Below are 6203 nucleotides of genomic sequence, written 5' to 3'. Positions count from 1 at the left end.
GCTTGGGGCTAGGGATTTTTGAAGAGGTTGTCATCCTCGCAGGCCGGCCGGTTAAGGCAAGCCTCCTGTTCCAGCGAAAAGTGACCACTGGATTACGGTATAATTGCTAGGGCACTCTGGGTCCGCTACCCGCGCCAGGCTGCGTAGCAGTCTGGCCCCTGGAGAACTCAACGTCGCCGCTGCAACCTTCATCGCCTCTCAGCCCTGGACCTTACCGGCATGGTAGTACCTTCCAGAGTCCAAAGGCCCGTAGCCCAAGGACCCCGCCAGCATCGCCCCAAGTCCTCATTGAGGCCATTCCCGCGGCAGCGAGCGTCCCCCTTTCAGTCCGCCTCGTACGACAGGCAGGGGTTACCGTGTCTGTATTCTATCCCCCAGTCACAGGGGAGGTTTTGATGGGCTTTCCTTCCCTGGTGTTTGGTCCGCGGGAGCTGTCGCTCCTACCCTCCATGCGGTCCGAAAGTGCATGGCGAGGCATTCCAGTATCCGCCACCTGGGGACGCGCCACGTCGGGGTATCACCTCCCCGCCTATGCTGGATAACCAGGTAGGTCCGTGGCGTGGACCTAACCCTAACCTAACCTGACCTAACCCACATTTTGGCAAAGGAAGAAGTTGGTTAGATCCACCATAGCAGTCATCCCTCTTCGGCTGTCGAGGTAGTTGCGTGACAACCCTGTATATCCTACTAAATATGAAAGGTTTCCCCGCGAACGATACATTCCTTGCAGAGTAACATCACGGAATAGGTGATTTGCTATAACAGTAGTTATTAACAAATTCCATAAATTTTTGCAACTGAGATCCTCGCGGATATACCTCCTACTAAATATGAATGGTTTCAAATCGCTATCGGTACATTCCCTGCAGCATAATCGCCGGAAGATATAAATGAGGTTTTTTGCAATAAAAGTCGTTAGGAATGAAAAAATGCAAAATGCCTTTCTGACGGGACCAAAGTGGGAGAAATACTCTACAAGACGCAGAAAGTTTCGTTCCGATTGGTCCATCCGTCTCGTAGTAATCGGTGAACATAAAAAAAAAAATATATATATATATATACACCATCGAATTGAGTATCCTGCTCCTTTCGAAGTCGGATAGAAATATAGGACAAATAACAGAAACGTACTCTGCAAACAGATGCAATTACTTTCTCGCAGGATATATCTGGAAATATGTTAAGGTAAAAGAAATATTAAACCATATTTTCTTCAATACATCCATTAGTTCAAATTAAATATTTTTGAGTACAATGTATCAATATATAATAATATGATTACTTTTTCTATATTTTCAGCATTATTCAGACATTGATGAGGTACTAACAACCAAAAAATTATGGAGTAGAAGATTTTGATAGGATACACTGAACAAATTATCAAAAGAAGAGGATTATTAAATTAGATAAGCTTGTGTTGTAATCATAATGTCAGAATATTTTAAATAAAATTAGTAGGAGAAAATGAGACTTAATTTGTAATTTCCTGTTCCAATTTCCTAATATAGAATTTAATTTACAGTTCGCATTGTCTTCTTCTAGCTGTAAATAAATACTTTGTGGAGTAAAAATTCACAAATAAAAAAAAATAAAAAAAGAAGTTGTAATATTGTTGTATTTACTTCACATCTTCACTTTCATCTATTTTGTATCACTTGTATTGTATTTACAAATCCCAAATTCATTTCATCCGACTACAACAGTCCAACTGAAATATTCCAACATCCAGTCCAATCAGAAAAAGTATTAAAACATTTAGAAACGATCTTGTTCAAAGAAGACTTATGGAGAAAAAGATAGAAAAGGAAATTCAATTACTATGAATTAGTTTTATTTCACCATAGGCACATATACCTAAAATCTTACGAAACGGAATTCATTAAATTTCTTGACAATTGTACTAGATAACATCAATTACATGTAATCCGACAATATATTGTGTTAGTTTACAATTCTTTTTCTTGATAATCTCCAATATTTCAAAATTTTCTAGCGAAACACAGAGATTAGGTTTTGTTATGCTCCCGTCGAAACCGAAAGTGTTTACTTTCTCAAAACTGTCAGCTGTTGTCAGCTGTTCGCTAGCCACAACCCGAGGATGTCGTCTCTGTCAGTCATAGACAGGCAAAGTCATCGGGGATACACCTCGCCAGGTGATCGGACAACTTAGTAACGACAATTCTCGAAAGAGTCGACTTTCGGAGAACTTTAAAACATCTAGTAACTGGAATCTGTAAATATTACAGAGATTCACATTACAAAATGCTGGTTATGTTTTTTGTAGTTTGACACATGTTAGGTTATATGTTGTAACGTGGTGACACCTTGGGCCCCCCCCCCGTTACAATCGCTGCGCTTCTCCCACCTCAAATCCCACCTAGAAATGACCCTTAAACCCTCTAACACCTCACCCCTTTTCCCTGCCCGCCGGTGTCGGGCCGATGGAGGCGACGGAAAAGAGACAACAGGGATCACCCGCAAAAAGGAGCTACGAGGCCGCGACAGACCTCCCCACCCTCCAGGAGAGGAAAAGCAACGCGGGCCGTCGGAAAAAGAGACGAAGCGGCCCAGCACTGATACAAACGTCCACCTGGAGCCCTCTGTCCGCCGAGCCGAAGACCTCAGTCCACCCGCCACTGGCCGGAGATCCGCCAGCCCCATCGAACCCGAACACCGGCGATCGATAATCGATAACCAATCTATTCCGTTTGCCAGAAAAGGCCCCCTTCTATTCCCCATCCCCTCCCCAAAAATCAGCCCGCGACGGGGGACCCGTCCGTCGCGGCAGCGAGGACCCGTCGTTGCGGCAGCGACGACGAGCCGTCTTGAGCCCTAGGCTACGAAATAGAGAGGCGTAAAGAGATTATGTTTGAGAGAGCGATAAAGATTTCGAAGTGTGAGTGGAGAGCGTGCAGTGTGCACGGTTTGGTGAGTCCCTTGCGTTATTAAATTTGCGATTTGATATTGTTGGTGAGTTTCGGCAACGGCGATCTTCGATTGCGAACTTGTGTGTCCGCGTATCGCGCCGGTCATCCCCCGTTTATATTTCTTGAAAACCCTTTTGTCCAGCCCCCAACATTCCCGTCTAAAAGCATCCTCACGCGTAACGTAGACTAACTTCCAGAAACCTCCCTCACTCTGAGATCTTCCCTAACCCTCGACAAATCCTCCTTGCGTACTCCCCCGCGAGATTGTAAGGACGTAGAGTAGCCACGAGTCCCATCCCCTGTAACGACCCCCCTTCTGGTCCCTTGTCCAAATTTTTATAGCCACCGCGAGTGGCTGGCGCCCAACGTTTATACGAAACTAGGTGTTGAAGAGAATATAGAGTGAACCCCCGAAAGGGGTCACAATGTATATAAATTACGAATTTTTCCAATCGAATAATCCAAGTTACGAATATTATCAGTGTTTAAAAAAAGCAGTGGCTAAAATTTTTGATTATATTTCAATTGCCAAAGTATATAAAATATTATCAACTACGTATGTTTGACATCGATAAAAAGTGTAAAGTCAGTAGTACTCAAATTTTTTTTTTTTAATTCAGAGTTGTAGAAGAAATTCTAATTATTATATACATGTGCGATTTCTATACCAAGTTTACTGCCGACTAGTAGAATAAATAAACAAATGATTCGTTTGTTCCCCTATTTAATTGCGTTCGTTATATAACACCCGACAACGTTACTAATAGCGATAATGGTTCCTACATTCGTATTCACGCACATTCAACCGTTAGAAAGTAATATTAGATATGAACATTTTAATAGAAATAAAAGGGTTTATAGACAAAGAAAAAAAAGAAAATATCTATTCATAGTTTGTTAACCATATGTGTATTACTTTTTATTATAATAATTGTAATAAAATTTGTTAACAATTCAAAATCTAAGTTAAATAATGAAAATAATAAGTTATTCTTTGATGCAATAAACTATTTTTGTTCAAGAGTAAGTAGAATATAAACCCACTAAATAACCGTACCACCAGCCATTAAGAATTATTATATACAGGGTGTCCCACCACATCTGTATATAAACTGTAACTCCAAAACTATCGGCCGTAGCCAAAATTGTAAATATGGAAATTGCATGGTAAGATAGGGCGCATGTTTCAGCGTGAAGGAATTTTTGTTATTTTGCGAAATATGATGGCCAAGTTTCGTTTTTTAAATGCAACCTATATATTTTTGTTCAGATCATGTGATAGTACTTTTCAAGACGATTCATTAAGCTTTAATGTATACACCCGATTTTAATTAGTTTTCAAGGATATAACGTTTACAAATTTCCCGATTTTATCCGACTTCGAAAAGGAGAAGGATACTCAATTCGATCAGTATATTTTTTTTGAGTATGGTATTTTTTTTCCTGGCTTTGGGTTGCACCGATTACTCCGGATGGATGGACCAATCGAATGAAACATTTTGGCAATCTTCTAAAGTATGCTCTCTCCATTGGTCCTATTAAAAAAAACATGCTATATTTTTTCATTCCGAACGGTTTTTATTGCATAAAACGTACTATTGCATGTACGTGCGGTGTAATGTGCACCGATTAGTCTGAGGCGGATGACCAATCGAATGAAACTTGGGTGCATCATGTACAGTAAAACTCCCCATTGGTCTCGTAAAAAAAATATTTTGATTTTTTTATTCCTAACGACTTTTTTGCTACATGTACTTCGCTGATTACTCCGAGATGGATGGACCAATCGAATGAACTCTTTTGCGTCTTGTAGGATATGTCTTCCGATTTGGTCCCATTATAAAAACATTTCGCATTATTTATTCCGAACGTTTTCATTATTGCAAAATACGTTCTGGTTCAAGGAAGCACCGATTGCGATGAAGTTTTCATATTTCGTAGATCATTCCACGATGATTCCATTTCCCAAATCTATGTAACATCTTATTGTTAATAACTATTGTTATTATAATAAAAAGCCTATTCCTTAGGGGTTACCCTCCAAGGAATATACCGATCGCGGGATTTTGCAAAGTTGTCCCTGCAAGTAAACTCCGTCAGTTTCTTTACCAATTGGTTGCTAATAAATATAAAAAATAATAAAAAGGCTTCGCTTCCTTCTGCACGTACGGAAGCTGGCAGCCGATTGGACTGTTTCTTTGCAAAAGTAGACTGTAGTAATCTTTGCATTTCTGCGAGTGCTCTCTCGTCATGAGGGTTTAACAAGGACTTTGTTTGGTGCTATGTTACGTATCCGTACTCGGAAATTCCTTATATGGTGTTACAACCCTTCTCAAGAAATTTCCTTATATGGAATCGGATGTGTGCACCCGATTGCTCGAAAATTCGAGACCAACGCAAAGCAAGGGCGCAGTCCTACGGGTCACGTAGAGTCAAGTCCCCACCACCCTTTTTACTCTAGTTTTTGAGTATAAAAAGGGTGGCGACAAGGGCACCTCGGGTCTAGTTGAAGTCCAGAAATCAGTTCGATGCACGTCAGTACGTTCTTTTTCGGATAATCTCTGCAACGAGGAAACTCTGCGAGATCGGGTATTCAAGTCCCTTTCAAGCACTCACAGTAACTATACAGTACGATGTCTGCTGTTAAGCATTATTATATCGTTGTAATCCGCCCCCGTTTGCTCGTGTTCGTGAAAACCGAGAAGGATTAGATTCTTGCTTCGCGGAATCGAAACTAAACTTTATTTATTCAAACTCATTTCAAACGTGCAACCTAGAGTTCAATTCATTGAATACCGCGACAATTACACACAACAATTGTAAGGTCCGGAATAGAGGATAAACTCATACTAGTTTAATTTATATACTAGTGTACAATTATATTTACTGTCCAGAAACCCACTATGGTGTACCTTTACCGCTCCAGGTACATCAATCAAGTTACGAGACCTAATACTAACGCTTCTGCGGCTCCCTACTTAGCCATACGTACGTTCGTCCGCATATCACTCTCCTGAGGCTCCCTACGTTAGCCATACGTAGGTTCGTCCTCCACTCTACACCTTTCCTGTGGCTCCCTACGTTAGCCATACGTAGGTTCGTCCAACATAGCCAACCTCCTGGAGCCCCTACGTTAGCCATACGTAGTTCGTCTCCACGTCTACTTCCTTAGCTCCAGTGTTAATAACACACTGGTTAAGCCATTAACAATTACCATTTACCGAAAATTAAGCCCCGGCTACGCAGCCGCACCCTCCGGCCTCGTAACAGCTAAAT

The sequence above is a fragment of the Osmia bicornis genome, unplaced genomic scaffold (genome assembly GCF_907164935.1).
Source record: "Osmia bicornis bicornis unplaced genomic scaffold, iOsmBic2.1, whole genome shotgun sequence".
Taxonomy (NCBI): Eukaryota; Metazoa; Arthropoda; class Insecta; order Hymenoptera; family Megachilidae; genus Osmia; species Osmia bicornis.
This window is presented reverse-complemented; position numbering follows the sequence as displayed.